Source organism: Symphalangus syndactylus, chromosome 5 (genome assembly GCF_028878055.3).
Source record: "Symphalangus syndactylus isolate Jambi chromosome 5, NHGRI_mSymSyn1-v2.1_pri, whole genome shotgun sequence".
NCBI classification, from domain to species: domain Eukaryota; kingdom Metazoa; phylum Chordata; class Mammalia; order Primates; family Hylobatidae; genus Symphalangus; species Symphalangus syndactylus.
The window spans coordinates 112,820,839-112,837,426 of NC_072427.2; the positions used below are offsets into that span (position 1 = coordinate 112,820,839).

A 16,588-nucleotide genomic window follows, 5' to 3' on the forward strand; every position below is an offset into this window, starting at 1 on the left:
ACAGGAAGGAGGGCAGAGTGGTTATAATAGGGAAGTATAAGCAATCTGTGATGAAGGAACGGTTCTGTATTTTGATGTGGTAGTAGATACAACCTACACATGTGATAAAGTTGCACAGAACTAAACACCTACACACACACACACACACACGAGTACAATTAAAATTTGGAAAATATGAATAAGATAGTATCATTGCCAATATTCTAGTAGCAATATTGTGACTAAGATTTGCAAGATACTACTATTGGGAAAACTGGATAAAGGGTACACAGGATTTCTCTGTATTATGTCTTACAACTGCACAGAAATCTAGAATTATCTCAAAACAAAATGTTAATTACAAGAAAAGAAATATGAAATTCATTTTTCTTTTTTTTTTTTTTTTTTTGAGACGGAGTCTTGCTCTGTCGCCCAGCGCCCAGGCTGGAGTGCAGTGGCGCCATCTCGGCTCACTGCAAGCTCCGCCTCCCGGGTTCACGCCATTCTCCTGCCTCAGCCTCTCGCTTAGCTGGGACTATAGGCGCCTGCCCCTACGCCCGGCTAATTTTTTGTATTTTTAGTAGAGACGGGGTTTCACCATGTTAGCCAGGATGGTCTCGATCTCCTGACCTTGTGATCCACCCGCCTCGGCCTCCCAAAGTGCTGGGATTACAGGCTTGAGCCACCACGCCCGGCCGAAATTCATTTTTCTTAATCAAATATATTCAAAATATTTGTATTTCAACATATGAAACAATATGAAAAGTATTGAGATATTTTACATTTTTCTCATATTGTCCATTTGGGCTAGCCCCATTCCAAGTTCTTAGTAGACACATGTGGCTAGTGGTGACCATACAAGACAGCACAGGTATAGAGGAACACAGAGACAAGAGGTGAGGCAGAGGCTAAAGGTAGGGAGGGTGAGCACTTTGGGAGGCCGAGGCTGGTGGATCACGAGGTCAGGAGATCGAGACCATCCTGGCTAACACTGTGAAACCCCGTCTCTACTAAAAAAAAATACAAAAAATCAGCCAGGCATGGTGGCGGGTGCCTGTAGTCCCAGCTACTCGGGAGGCTGAGGCAGGAGAATGGCGTGAACCCGGGAGGGGGAGCTTGCAGTGAGCCGAGATCGTGCCACTGCACTCTGGCCTGGGTGAAAGAGCGAGACTCCGTCTCAAAAAAAAAAAAGAAAGAAAAAAAGCAGAGTCTTCGTAATGGCACACAGGGCTTCATGTGCACCCTCCTGCTGCTTTCTCCCTTCCTCATTCTCCTTCAGCCACACTAGATTCCTTGCTGCTCCTGGAAAATGCCAAGCACACATGGTCTGGCCTTGGGCACCTTGCTCTTCATGCTTTCTCTGCCTGGAACTGTCGCCCCTGGATACCTCTCTGACACGCTCCCACACCTGGAATGGTCTCTGCTCAGATGTCTATCATGAGGTGTTCCCTGATCTACTTCTATAAAATAGCAAATGGCACCTTTCTATGCCCCGCTCCATCACCCATTATATGGCTTTCATTTTCTTCTTCATACTTACATCATCTGACAGTCTATACATACATATGCACTTGTATATTTGTCAGTCTTCCACAGAGGGCAGGGGTATTGTCTGCTTTCTTGGAGACGTATCTCCCAGAGCCTGGAAGAGTTCCTGGCACACAATATACATGCAATGAATATTTGTTGAATAAATTGTTTGAGGAATAAATGATTTATGTTTAATTCCTTCATAGTTTTCAAACAAACTACCTCAAATCAAATCTACACATACTTTCCTTGAAATCAAAAACTGACATAATCAATTTCAGAACTTGGGTAAAGTTTCCTGGGTGTTTAAAGCATGAAGCATAGAAGCAATCTCTTTGCATTCCAATAAAAATCAATACAATATTTTTCATGCAAAGATTAAACTCATGGCTAAAAGTTATGTTTGTTTTTTTAACATTGCTAATTATTTTAGAGAGCTCTTATTTCTGTTATAATTATGCTTAAAGTTTATTTCTGTATTCATGATTAATTTATTTATATCTTGTTGCTAAATCTACTTTTTTACCAAGTAAATTCACTCAGAAATTCTCAAAGAAAGTTACTCACTACTGGGCCTCCAGGGACATATTACCTTCTTGGAGATGCATTCTTCCAATAACCCCAATCAGATGTTTTTTTCTCTCTTGGACTTCCATTGTTGTACTAGTTATGTATCTGAATTTAACACCTACTCCAGTCTACTTACATCAGAGATATTTATGAAAATGTTATCACTCCAGGAAGGCAGAAACTGTCTTCTTCTCTCTCAGTCACTAGCATAATGCTGTGCACTTCTCAGTTGAACTTAGATAAATATTTAATGAGCTGAATTGAATTATGTTTTTAATAATGTATGCATACATCTAGTTTAGAAGACTTGATAAGCAAGCAGTGCTTAAGATACTTTTCACACACAAATTCAGACTGTCCAGTATTTGTCCCAGAAAATAACTAATATCAAGCTCCTATGATACATTAAAAATTTTACACATGATCTCATTTAGCCTCCATAAAATATGAAGTGGGTATTATTCGTAACACTGTTATCTATGACGAACTGGAAGTTCAGAAAGAACATCTAATGTTTCCAAGTTTTAACAGCTGTTAAATGTCAGGATTCTCCAAGTTGGCTGACCCCAAAGTATTGTTTTACACTTCCTAGTGGGGTTCTAATACTTTAATATAGAGATAGATAGCTTCTGAAGACAAGCAATAGGAAGTATATATTTCAAAAGAGGAAATTGACGTGTTAGAGATTATCTAGAGAAACACATCCAAGACATGTTGAACTTCAGAAACTATATCTCATGTAAGTTGAAGAAATTGGAGTGTTTGGGGCCAAGAAAACAGCAAAGGATACAGCATAGAAAGAAATTTGGCCTCACTCAAAGAGAGGCCCAGTCTTTGTATCTGGTTCTTTGGGGGTAACCTCTAAACCCTTGAAATTCACCAGGTGATTGATAGGAATGTCTTTGTTATTCATGATGGGCTCTTTGGACAACTTGCTATATTGTTAATCAATCAGTCATGCCTATGTATTGAAACTCCAGCAAAATCTTTGAGTACAGAAGCTCAGTTGAGCTTCCCTGTTTGGTAGTTCTTCATGTGTATTGCAGTGTTTTGGACATGTCCCCCAAAAAGCATGCATTTAAAAGTTAGTTAAATATCCAATTCCAGAGTGTTGAGTGGTAGGGCCTAATGAGAGGCGATTAGTCCATGAGGGCAAAGCGAATGGATTAATGCTGTTATCACGGGAGTGAGTTTGTTATAAAAGGCGTAGATTGACCCTCTTGTCCCTCTTTTACTCTCTCTCCCTCTCTTGCCCTTCCACCTTCTGCCACGGGATGACACACTGAGAAGGCCCAGATGCTGATTGCTTGGTCTTGGACTCCCCAGCCTCCAGAACTGTGATAAATCAATTTCTGTTCATTATAAACTATCTAGTGTGTGGTATTGTTATACCAACACAAAATGGGCCAAAAATATACCATCACACATCAGTAGTAGAAGGAATACATCCTAAAGACAGCACAAATCTCCCATTTGGAACCCTTCCAGACTCTGTACTATGTGTCTCTTTCTTTGACTGATTTTATGAATCATTCCCCTGTAATAAATAAAACTGTGAGTATAGTAAGTTTCAGGGAGTTCTGTATTTCTAGTAAATTATGGAATCTGAAGGTGGTTTGGGGCAATATGGAACTTGTGGTGGGTGTCAGAAGTAAAGGTGGTCTTCTCTTTAACTTTGTAGCTGGATTCTAATTTCATTAAGTTAAACTCCAAAATTCTGGGCAGACTTTGTGGTCTGGAAAACTTTATCATAAGTCCATGTAGATGCATAACAATAATGCCATAATTCCGGAGATCCTTAAAAATTTATTGTAACAAATTAAAGGTTTGTCTGGGGAGAAGGGCATGAAAACTGACCTCCAATATTCAAAGTGCTGTCATATAGACATATTTGGTATTAGTCTAGAGATAAAATTTGGTTCAAATCAGAAAGAACTTCTTGAAAATTAGAGTTATGCAAAAATTTCATTAGTTGCCTAGGAAAGTAGTAACTTCCTTACCTTAGAAAATGTTAATTCCTTAATTAAAATGCTATAAGCCCGAGAGATGTATTGCTAAGGAATTTCAGCCTAAGAGAGGGTGGGTGATTTTAAAGGTGTCTTCTAACTCTTCAGATTCTGCTATTTTGGCCGGGCACGGTGGCTCACGCCTGTAATCTCAGCACTTTGGGAGGCCGAGGCGGGCGGATCATGAGGTCAGGAGATCTAGACCATCCTGGCTAACACAGCGAAACCCCGTCTCTACTAAAAATACAAAAAATTAGCCAGGCGTGGTGGCGGGGCGCCTGTAGTCCCAGCTACTCGGGAGGCTGAGGCAGGAGAATGGCGTGAACCCGGGAGGCAGAGCTTGCAGTGAGCTGAGATCGCGCCACTGCACTCCAGCCTGGGCGATAGAGGGAGACTCTGTCTCAACAACAACAACAAAAATACAAAAATAAAAAATTAGCTGAGCATGGTGGTGCATGCCTGTAGTCCCAGCTACTTGGGAGGCTGAAGCAGGAAAACTGCTTGAACCGAGAGGCAGAGGCTGCAGTGAGCCGAGATCACACCACTGCACTCCAGCTCACGCCACTGCACTCCAGCGTGGGCGAAAGAGCGAGACTCTGTCTTTAAAAAAAAAGAAAAATTCTGCCATTTTGTCCAGGTGCAGTGGCTCACGCCTATAATCCCAGCACTTTGGGAGGCCAAGGTGGGCAGATCATGAGGTCAGGAGATCGAGACCATTCTGGCTACAACATGGTGAAACCCCGTCTCTACTAAAAATACAAAAAATTAGACTCCACCCCCCGTCCCCAAAAAAAAGATTCTGCTATTTTTTGGTCACCATTACTATTTCTTTAAACTGACAACGAATAAATCCTAGCTTCCATATATAATAGGCCAAAGTGTTTGATTTGGTTCTTAAAAAGATCTGTTATTTTGTTTTAGATCACTTAATGTAATCCAATTAGCTGCACAAATATAAGTAAGTTTACAAGATAGAAAATTGAAGTACTCTAAGACAAAACATTAGAAGTTGTGTAGTGCTGACTCACATCCTCCCATATAAGTTTTTGTCTTATCATTATCAGGATAAAGTGAGGAATGCTTACTTTCAAATGTTAATGGAAAGTATCCTTTTTATAAAAAGCAGCTCTATCACTAACACAGAATTTTAATAATGTACCATGAGAATTGGCATTTTGTTACAAATCAATCAATTTACACAAAACCCTTTCAAATGAATCGTAAATGAATATAAACAAAATTAAAAATTATCACACAAGAACATAAACTACACATTTGACAACAATTAAATTCAATGCAAATTTACATGAACATTCAAAACAGAAACTTTTTTTTACGCTGTGATTATCAGTAAGTGCTGTCACATTGGTTTCTGAAATATACCTTCCAAGCCTCCCTAAGTAATTGACATTTCTTTATATTCAACTGAATTTTAGGTTCTTGAGTAAAACTCCCAAAATATGGGTTTTATTGATTCAATAAAAACTAGCCCATTCGTTGGTATAAGCTGCATTTCACATTTCTATTAATATTCTAATCAGAATTGTCATAAGAAACAACACAAAAGCAACTTACTTAAGATAGCTAATTTCATGGGCCTGATATATTACAAAATATGAAACAAAAATATAAGAATCCCATTTGATATAGGGTTAAGCTTCAAAATAGATAAGGAACTCAAACAACTCAATAGCAAAAAGCAAATAATCCAATTTAAAAATGAACTGGAAACTTGAATAGATGTTTCTCCAAAGAAGACATACAGGTGGCCAGCAGATATATAAAAAAAAGTTTAATGTCATTAGTTATCAGGGAAATGAAAATCAAAACTGTGATGAAATATCACCTCACATCTGCCAGGATGGCTACTAAAAAAAAAAAAAAAAGACAAGTATTGGTAAGGATGTGGAGAAACTGGAACTCTTGAACACTGTAGGTGGAAATGCAAAATGGTGCAGCTATGGGAAACAGTATGAAGTTTCCTTAAAAACTTATAAATAGGCCGGGTGCGGTGGCTTATGCTTGTAACCCAAACACTTTGAGATGCCGAGGTAGGTGGATCACTGAGGTCAGAAGTTGAGGTCAGCCAAGAGTCGAGACCAGCCAAAATGGTGAAACCTGATATCTACTAAAAATACCAAAAAAAATTGGCCAAGTGTGGTGGCAGGTGCCTGTAATCCCAGTTACTCGGGAGGCTGAGGCAGGAGAATCGCTTGAACCTGGGAGGCAGAGGTTGCAGTGAGCTGAGATTGCATCATTGCACTCCAGCCTGGGCGACAAGAGAAAAACTCCATTTCAAAAAAATTGTATTTATATATATAAATAAAATTAGAGGAGTGAGGGTTAAAAATTACATATTGGGTACGATGTACACTATTCAGGTGACAGATACACTAAAAGCCTAGACTGCACCCCCATATAATTCATCCATGTAGCCAAAAACCACTGTACCCTTAAAACTATTGGAAAAAAAAGTTACCATATGATCCAGCAATATCACTTTTGGCTGTATAACCAAAAGAATTGAAATCAAGATCCCAAAGAGATATTAGCACTCCCATGAATAGCACAATGCAGGAGTATGCACAACAGCCAAGATGTGGAAACACCCTTAATGCCCATCAATAGGTGAAATGGATTAAAAAAAGTGGTATACACAATGAAATACTATTTAGCCATTAAAAAAGGCAATTCTGCAATGTGGGATGACATCGATGAGCTGGACGACATTATGCTGAGTGAAATAAGCTAGTCAAAGAAAGACAAACGCTTTCTGCTTCCACTTACATGATGTATCTAAAATAGTCAAATTTGTAGGACCAAACGGTAATCATGTTTTCAGAAGTGGGGGAAAAGGGAAATGGGGAGATACTATTCAATGGGCATAAAGTTTTAGTTAAGCAAGGTGAATAAACTCTAGGAATCTGCTGTACAACGTTGTGCCTATCATCAATGATAATGAACAGTAGACTTAGAAAACCTGTTGAGTGTAGGTCTTATGCTAAGTATTCTTACTACAATAAAATAAAACTTTTTTAAAAAGAATCCCATCATATGAGATGTGCAATAATCCTTTACTTAACTTTGTACAGAGTATCTTACTGCTATTGCTCTGCAAAATTATAAGCTTGGAGTAGCCCACAGCTATGATTTTCTTTCTTTTTATTTATTTATTTGAGACAGAGTCTTGCGTTGTCACCCAGGTTGGAGTGCAGTGGTGCAATCTCAGCTCACTGCAACCTCTGCCTCCGGGTTCAAGCGATTCTCCTGCCTCAGCCTCCAGAGTAGCTGGGACTACAGGTGTCCACCACCATTTCAGGCTAATTTTTGTAGTTTTAGTAGAGATGGGGTTTTGCTGTGTTGGCCAGGCTGGTCTTGACCTCCTGACCTCAAGTGATCCAACCACCTCAGCCTCCCAAAGTGCTAGGATTATAGGTGTGAGCCACCATGCCTGGTCTATGCTTTTCTATTTTCATAATAATGACATCATTTTGTCCAAAGGTTCAGTCTGCTCCAGGTTCCTAACTGTGGCATGTTAGATATTATATGAAATAATAACTTTAAAACTACATATTAGATGAAGGAGCTTAATTAAAACCTAGAAACATTCCTTTTTTAAAAAAATGGTAACAATAGTATATCATAATGAAGCAATGTGTTACGGTAAGCAAAATGTTTATATTCTTCCTTTGGGGGCAAAAGCAGCAGGAAAATAGAAGTACAAGAAGTGGGTCAAAATTCCCACATTGCATTTGGTGCATTTAAGTAACATTTTTCTGGAAAAACCTCTCCAATTCCTGATACAAAATTAAAATAGATTCAAGGAACTTCAGAATTTGAAGATAACTAGTTAAACTAATATAATACAGCTCTCAGAATTCAAAGAAGATATTTTCTAACAGCTTCAAAACAATATAGGTATAATTTTAGTGATGTTTTACTGAATAATTGGCATATTTATACATAATACCATAGATTTGAACAAAAAGCATCAATGTAAATGGAATACTAACTATATTTAATTAACTCCAATCAATATATAATAGGAAAATGTATTATTTCATTTCTATCTAGTGAGATATGACATTAAAGTTCTGTCATAATGTGCTAACTAACTATAAATTAAAGACTACTAATTTTTCCAGGTCTGTTTTCTCATAAGAGGAATCAAAAAGGCACTATAGAGGTGGCTCTTCAAAAGCCATACATTTTTGAAAAGCCACAAATAATTACATACTTTCCCTCCATTCCCAAGAATACACATATACTTATGTTTTACAAAGACAACTGACATTTCACATTGTGTCTTCATAGTTTTCTCTGAACTCTGCTTCCCAGGATATTGACAGGGATGAACTATTTTCTTAGAGTAGGCTGGAATGCCTCATTGTGCTCCACCATAAGAATCCCCCCAAATTCTGATGCTTTGAATTGCTCCTGTTATCTGGTCCATATTGGTTTACTTAAGGGTCATCAAAGAAGTCCGGTTCTAAAACAATACTCCTCATTCTTCATTCTGACAATAACCAAGTATTCCTCTAGATTGGAGAAGGTCTAAATACGTATCTTGTATTTGTTCAGGAAATTCTTCCTACTGTTATCCAATTTCAGGTACATGAGTAGAATAATCGATAGTCTGATATTCACTAGGGTAATGCTACTCAAACTTGCTCAGTTGATGGAATCACTGACGGTTAAGGTTGGTTTACTTTTATTTTTTACTTTGGAAAAATGTAATGATGACTAACTTTAATATATGTGCTTGAATATTTGATTTTTACATGACATAACCATAATATATAGTTTTAAAATCATAAACATCATCCCACTAACTTCAATAAAGTCAGGTTCTCTATGTTCTGTTGGGATTTATTACAATGTTATTTATCATCTGTTTTCATAAAAAAAATTAAAAATTTCTGTCCCTTTTCTGTTATTTCTTTTTTATTTCAATTTTTATTTCTATTTTCATGAACACATACAATATTATTTATGAAGAAATCTTGCTAAAATTAAAAAAAAGGAATCTGATTAAAATATTTCTGCCTAGCTCAAAGCGTACAGAAAATACAGGAAAGAAGAACATGATTAATGACATTACAGCATATTTTAGAATGAGAGAAACAATAAAGGATAAACAACCCAGTTTCATCAATAAATAAGTTGCAAAAGATTAAATGAGAGGGGGAACCTATAGATTAAAAGGAACTTTAGAAACATGTCAATCAAATAATCCAGGGAGTTAGGAATGAGCGAATGATGTTATAAATGAAACCAGATTGGCCATAAATTGATATAATTTAATTAGCTGAACCTATATGTGTGATAAGCACATAGAGGCTCATTATGCTATTCTCTCTAATTTGCATATATTTGGAATTTTCATAATAGAAGTTTTTAAAAACAAAAGCTATGATTTACTGTGAACAAAAAGCCAAAAGAAAATGTAGCAAAGAAACATATGGAATAATTCATTGAAAACAGAGAAAACTCAACTGATTCAGTAATATTTGGACAACGGGGAGGATTCTGCCCAGGACTTGGCTGGTGTTCCACAGATAATGTTGATCTAGAACATTGAACCCTCAAGAAGCAGAGCAGATTCAAAACTTCAAAACTAATGTATCTGGATTATGTGCTAATAGAAGCATGAAAAAAATATCAACATTAGCTAGAACGTAAAAAGAAATGCTTCCTTTTTAACTTTATTTCACAGACCAAACACTAAGTCATACCTTTTACAGATGTGGAGAAAGCATTATAGATGGAGGGGAATGGGTGGAGGAGGTTTGAGAGTAAATGGTTCAGAAAGCACTTTTGTAGTGTTCAAAACAGCATATGTTAGTCTTTTCTAACAAACACTGAGTGTTTAAACCTAAACTGTGTATTAGTGTCTTTCAAGGTCCATAAACCTTTTTTTCATTAATTTCTCTTAGATGGATGCCCATTTTGGAATCCAGTTACCCAAACTGTTGTCAATATTGTTGCCTTTTATTTCACCAGTTTTGCACAACTGGGCTGGAACAGTATTGTATGTGACCAAATAATAAAAGGCATCCATATTACTACTTCTGTCTGAGTGTTTGCCTCGAGACTTGAGTGGAAAACTTTACCCTTCTGTTGGCCCATCTCTGGTCTTAGAGTGTATTAGTTGGGATTATAGTCAACTTGAACCTACTATTCAATCAATAATTGAACTATTCTCTTAAGACGCATTCTGTTTAATACTGAAGGAAACTAACACAGCTTGACCCTTGTGAAGTGTTGTGAAGAGCTGCTGTCAAGTGGAGACTTCTTTTATTCTGGTTGGAGTATTGTGTTGCTATCTTTACCTTGAGCTGGGCAGAACCGTGAATAGCTACAAAAAAAATTCCTTTATCTTTGTTGCTTCAATGTTAAGAGGCGTTATTAACACAGTGACATTAAAATTGGATTGAGTCTGTAGCTGAACATTTAATTTTAGTGCTTGCAATAACTTAAACTAAGACGATAATAGCTACCATTTACTGAGTATGTATTTTAACCAAACACTGAACTTGAGAGCTTTCTATACAGCATTATATTTACATGCTTTTTCATTATTTATTGGCATTGCAAAAGATTATCCAGCCAATTGGTCCTATCAAGCCCACCACTCTTTCCTCCAGACTCTGCAATGGCAGTGAGCAGAGCTATTGTAGCTTTTAAATATGTGTTCAGCAGTGGGCGGGGACCAGCTCATACTGATTCAAGAGACTGTCTTTTCCCAACTCTACATTAAGTGACATCACACTGGTAGTTCCAGATGGCCAGGATGGGAGAATTTACACTACAGAAATCAGTAAGAGAGCCAGTCGCTAAACACTTAGCAACACACCGCTGTATGCAACCCTCATCCATTCTCCAAGAAGAAATTTTGTCATTGGGAGTATTTGACATGGCCCAGTTATTGCTACTTTAGAGATAGTTTAAAGTTAAGACCTGACTCACTTTATAGAGATAAAAGGAAAGAAATCAGGCTCAATAGTCATGTCACAGGTAGGCGTTCCACCCTCCAACCATCCCTGAATTTGTCTCATTTCTTGAAAGAACCAGGTGAGGGAGCCATGGTCCTGTGGGCATTCTTTCAATAACTTGGGAAGAGGATTTGGGGAAGACTCTCTAATTCAAGGGGTCAGCAAACTACAGCCTGTGGGCTAAATCTGCTGATTTCCTAGTTTTATAAATAACATTTTATTGGAACACAGCCACACCCATTTGTTTATGTGTTGTCTAGGGCTGATTCCACACCTCAGCAGAAGTGCCGAGTAGTGGCGACCCAGACTGTACGGTCCCCAAAGCCAAAAATATTTACTATCTGTCCCTTTACAGATAAAGTAAAGTATTCCGTGAGTGGCTGAGGTAGGGATGTGCTTGGTATATAAATGATGCTTTATTCTGGATTTAGTTCGTGTAAGAATGAGGTGAGAATAAGCTCAATTTCTTTGTTTTTCCTCAATCTGAGGGAGAGACTTGCAGAAATCTAAACTACATGCTTAATTTTATCCTCATGTACTCATTCAAGTTCATCATTTAGAGGAATAATTGCATTCATTATGTCACAGAAACATTCTTGTACTGGCTTCACATAGGTTGGGCTGCCCAGACATTCTACCTGGATATCTTTATTCAATTATTCATTCATTTTTTCATTCAAAAAATGAATCTAATATTTATTAAAGCCCTACTAGGTTCTGGGCACTAGGGGTATAGTCAGGAATAATCAAGGCTCCTGTTCAAATGGAGCTTATATTTTAGTAGGAACAGCATATATGCATATACTTATTTGCTTGTTGTCTAACATAATATCAGGAAGTGATAAGTACTATGAAGAAAAAGCAGGAAAGGTGTTCCACAGTTAATGGGGTACTTTTAAAGATGTTTAGGAAAGGTATCTCTAAAAAGATGACACTTGAGCAGAGAGATCAGAATAAAGTAAAGAAGCCAGTCGTGCATCCCTGGCAGAGAGAACACAAGGGCTGAGGCTCACTAGCAGGCATGGTTGGGAAAAGGCAAGATGGAGAGTGAAAAAGGGGGAGAGTCATGAGAGACGACGCCAGTAAGGTAGACAGGGGCAAGGTCATACCTGGCTTTGCAAGCAAGGAATTTTGCATGTTATTCTTATGACAGGAAAAACCACTGGGAAATTACAAGGGTGCTGATTTAAAATAATTTACACTTTAGATTAGCACCCTCTCTTCTTTGTGTAGTGGAGACGACTGTGGTTTATAAAGGAGAAGACTAGTTATTATGAGGCTATTGCAACAGTACAGGCAAGAAATGACCTCAGTTTTTTGGGCTTAGGTGTCACCGGGAACCATGAGAAGACAGTTAAAAGGATTTTTTTTTTATCAAAAATGCCTGCAGTCTTTCTAAGTCCTCTTTATAATTGAATGCTAACTTAGTTTTTATTACATGGAACAGAGATTGGGAAAGAATTTATACATTCGTTCAACAAACACTTACTGATCTTTAATATGAAAACAACAGCTGCTATGTGCTTGAGATTAGAAGTTAAAAGAAGGTCTGTTCAGTGGAAAATAATGCACAGCAATCAGTTCCTCACATATTAGCTCCCCTTTTTACTTTTTAAAAACTCTTCCCATTCTGACCTCAGCCTCCTCCATTAAGTTTTCTGCATCTGTGGGAAAACTCTGGGGCCATGGCTGCTCCTTGAGGCTGCTGCCTTTGAGGTGCTCCTGTCATCTAGAGTTTGAGAATGAAAGGCACGGATTAAAATAGAGTACAGTCTATGAGGGACATATGCCTGTGCACATGAGCACGTGCACACACACACACACACACACACACATCGTAAGTCCAATATGCAATTGTTGAATCTTCTAATCTTCCGTTTCACAAATTTTACCTATCACTATTAACATGGTTAGGTGATCCTTCAGCCAATTAGGGTATGGAATTCCTTTAACTCACGTTTTAATTCTGGTAAACTCAACTCTCCCTATTCCTTTCTTACCTTTTCATGTTAAGCTTCTAGGTGATATACACTAAAAATTTTAAGCAGATTTCCTTGAAGGTCTTTCCCATTGTTTGACATACAAAGGTACATCTTCTGTTAGTAATTCCACAGCTCTCTGTGTTGCCATGGATATTGTGAATTCAATATCTGTTCCCAAAGTTATGTTTCTTTCTTTGTCTTAAACAAAGAGCAGCTATTTAACTGATTGAAATCTTCCAAATACAACATGCAAAAGTAGCTGGTTTTCCAAGCCAGCAAGATTTAAGCCCTGAGTGAACATTTTGGCACTTAGTAGAGTGGTAGTGGTGTTCCCTGTCATATGGGTCTGCCTGTGACTCCAATGGAACCTTTTAATGTCAGCTATAATTCAGGGTATATAAGAGTAGAGAGAGGGGTGTCAATGAACTGGCAGACAGTTCTCAAAGCTGAGAATAAAAGTACTCACCTAATATTTCTGAGAATAGAGGTTTTGAAATTGAAATTCTGTGGATTCCTAATTATCACAAAAGAAATTTCAGTGTGACTTAAAAATTATTAGAGACTCAAGGAAATAATATGACTACAAAAAGTTTCATGTAGTATATATAAAATACATAACTATATATCACATTGTTATACTTTTTATTTTGAAAATGCTCTATGTATACAACGTTAACTACATTTTCTTTAGTGTTATGCTAAAGATAAAAAATAAAATGAGGACTTGGTAATCCTCTTCAAGGTATGGGTGAGATACACTGGACTTCCTCTACCACACAAGCGGTGCTTAGGGGTGTGCCAGAGGAGCTTGGAAGGGTTAAAGTTTTGTCTGTGACACTGAAATTGAGGCCAGCTGTAGGTCATATTCACGTCCCAGTCACAGGAAAATGAACCTGTGAGACAGAACCTAATTATCTGCTAAACCAAAAGCCAGTCTCAGTTCAATAACTTACGACAGAGCTAGCAGCCAGATATAGTGTTACCATGGCAACTTTGGAACAAGCTCCACTGCAGTTGAAAATAAGGAGGAAGGGAAAGGGAGTGTAACCCTAAATGTGCTGTAGCTGTTTGATCTCCGACAAGTGGGTCCATCTAGGAAACCAGGTTATTCTGTATGTGACTGCCATTGTCTATTCACTTTCATATCTGCTACAATTATTGGAAAGGAAAATGCAATTACAATGTCTTCTGGGCTTAAAAACGATTCCACTCTTTAACGGCTAAATGGGAATTAATTTTAAAGAGAAAAGTATAAGCTTCCTCTTCTCCTTCATGCCATCCCTAAATACAGATAAAGCAGGACACAAAGGGTGAGAAATCTTGAATACCTCATCATTGTCATGAATGAGGTTTGTGTCCATGAAAGTCACTGTCAACCCTATTTTCCTCTGCCTTGCAAATGCCACGATATTTTAAAGAAAAACTTTCAGGAATTGAAGCAATACTATTTGCTTTTCTAAGGGGTAGGAGTAGAACTGGAGGGTAGAAAAGAGAATTTTTTTTTTTTTCTGTGGATTCTGCCTAAACTTTCAAGTGAAATAATTTCCTTGGGATATTGAAATAAGAAGAATCAAACATTAGAGAAAGGAAAAAGCCCTGTCAGGTTGGTCATCTTTCTTCTTGCCAGTTCACCTTCATAGTTCCTTCTGGAATATCACTGGAATTTCAGTTTAGGAGATGATATGGCTTTATGCACACAAAAACTTCAGAAACCAGTTACCATGAATACTGTGACAACAGCATCTCACTAAAAATATTAGCAGGTAAGAAACAAGAGCTTATCATACAGCCATATGCACTTTGAGGAAGAATTCAGAAATACATTCCTCTATTTCTTTTCCATTCCCAATGGAGGCAAATCATGCTAAAGCTTGTCAGTTACAATTATTGGATTTCAACATATTTGACAATTTTGGTATGTCATTAATGATGTAATAAGACACATGTAGCACATAATGTTATCACTTGGGGTTGCTATCCAGCTGTAATACCAAATTTGAATCACATAGATATCTATGTATAAACATATAGATATAGCAGTGTGTTTCTTTATGTATAACTCATAAAACCATTGGGTTTGGAATAAGGAGAGAAAGGAATACAGAGATGAATAATATCCTTTTCATATGCATGAATAACTTTGCAGTAATGCAAATGAGAAAACGCAAAATGGAAAGTAGGTTTCTTCTAGCAGAAATATGACTAAGAACATAGCCTGAAATTTGCCAATAAATTAGACTCACTTATGATATCTGTGGATATTCTTTAAGATGTCACACCTTTTAAAAACACTTTACCCTACCCTATTATATTATTCAGTATATAATTATGTAAATATGGAAATCCACAACTTCAAATTCCTTTAAACTGCCATGATGCAAGAAAGGGAGCTTTAGGATTGTACGACAGAAGGTGTGTTGAGGTGTGGGGTCAGAAAAGCAATACAAAGGGCAAAATCAAATTTCTGATTAATTTCCAGGTAGAAGTAACCTAACCTTTGCTTATGACCCTAACTTAATTTATTTTCAAGTAAATGAAGCCAGAAAGTATACCCCTTTCTAGGATAGATGTTTCTGAGATCAGATTATTAAAAGGTTTGCAAAGATGCCAGCTAAAACAATGAAGTTCAATACACTCTTTGGATCCTGTTACTCCTAATATAAGTTTTTCTCTTAATCTTTTCACTTATATAAATTAGTTAGGAAAGTAAATGAAGCAATTTTATCAGAAAAACATCTGAAAGAGCTATTGATTCAAATGCTTTTACATTTTAGCCTTATCACACATGATTAGCTTGCAGATATGAGTTTAGTAATGATGCAAAGCACCAAATTTCACTGGATTCTCTGTTCCACTTGAATTCTTGGGAAAGATATTAGAAGCACTCACAAAGAAATCATTCTCTCTTTTCTCTTGGTCTGTTTAGTCAATGATTTTGAAAAGATGTGCCACGACAGTCTTTCTGAACTGTTTCTTCACACATTTTCTTCAGCACCATCATCAATATTTCTTACAGGCTTGTGGGTAGGTGTGTCTCTGTGTGTATGTGCTTTGTGTTTTGTTGTTGTAGTTTGTTTGTTTTTAAGTCTCGCTGTCACCCAAGCTGGAGCGCAGTCATGTCATCTTGGCTCACTGCAACCTCTGCCTCCCAGGTTCAAGCAATTCTCCTGCCTCAGCCTCTCAAGGAGCTGGGAGGCATGCGCCACCACGCCTGGCTAATTTTTGTATTTTTAGTAGAGATGGAGTTTCGCCATGTTGGCCAGGCTGGTCTCAAACTCCTGACCTCAGGTGATCCACCTGCCTCAGCCTTCCAAAGTAGGAGGATTACAGGCGTGAGCTACTGCGCCTGGCCTGCTTTGTTTATTTCTAATTATAATCCTAAAATACTAAGTGAGATCTGTGTGAAGCATATGCTCCAACCGGCATAAAGGCCTTGACATGTTCAATTAACATTAAAAAAATACAATACAATAAATTGTAGCTGAAACTAATTTTACAACTTAAAATAATTTGCTTTCCATATGGA

The 16,588-nt window shown here is 37.5% G+C and overlaps 1 protein-coding gene across 5 annotated transcripts in view; it reads right to left on the reverse strand.

Annotated features, from left to right (window-relative positions):
* LOC129482846 (uncharacterized) overlaps window positions 1-16,588 on the reverse strand; it is a 558,703-nt gene that overhangs the window by 29,566 nt on the left and 512,549 nt on the right. For 4 of the 5 annotated variants that reach the window (XR_010121216.1, XR_010121217.1, XR_010121218.1 and 1 more), the window contains one exon: window positions 1,144-12,809. The exons of the other annotated variant lie outside the window; for it this stretch is intronic. The gene's annotated coding sequence lies outside the window, so the exon portion shown is untranslated. Of the gene's footprint in view, window positions 1-1,143; window positions 12,810-16,588 lie in introns of those variants that run through there. 5 annotated transcript variants of the gene reach the window in all.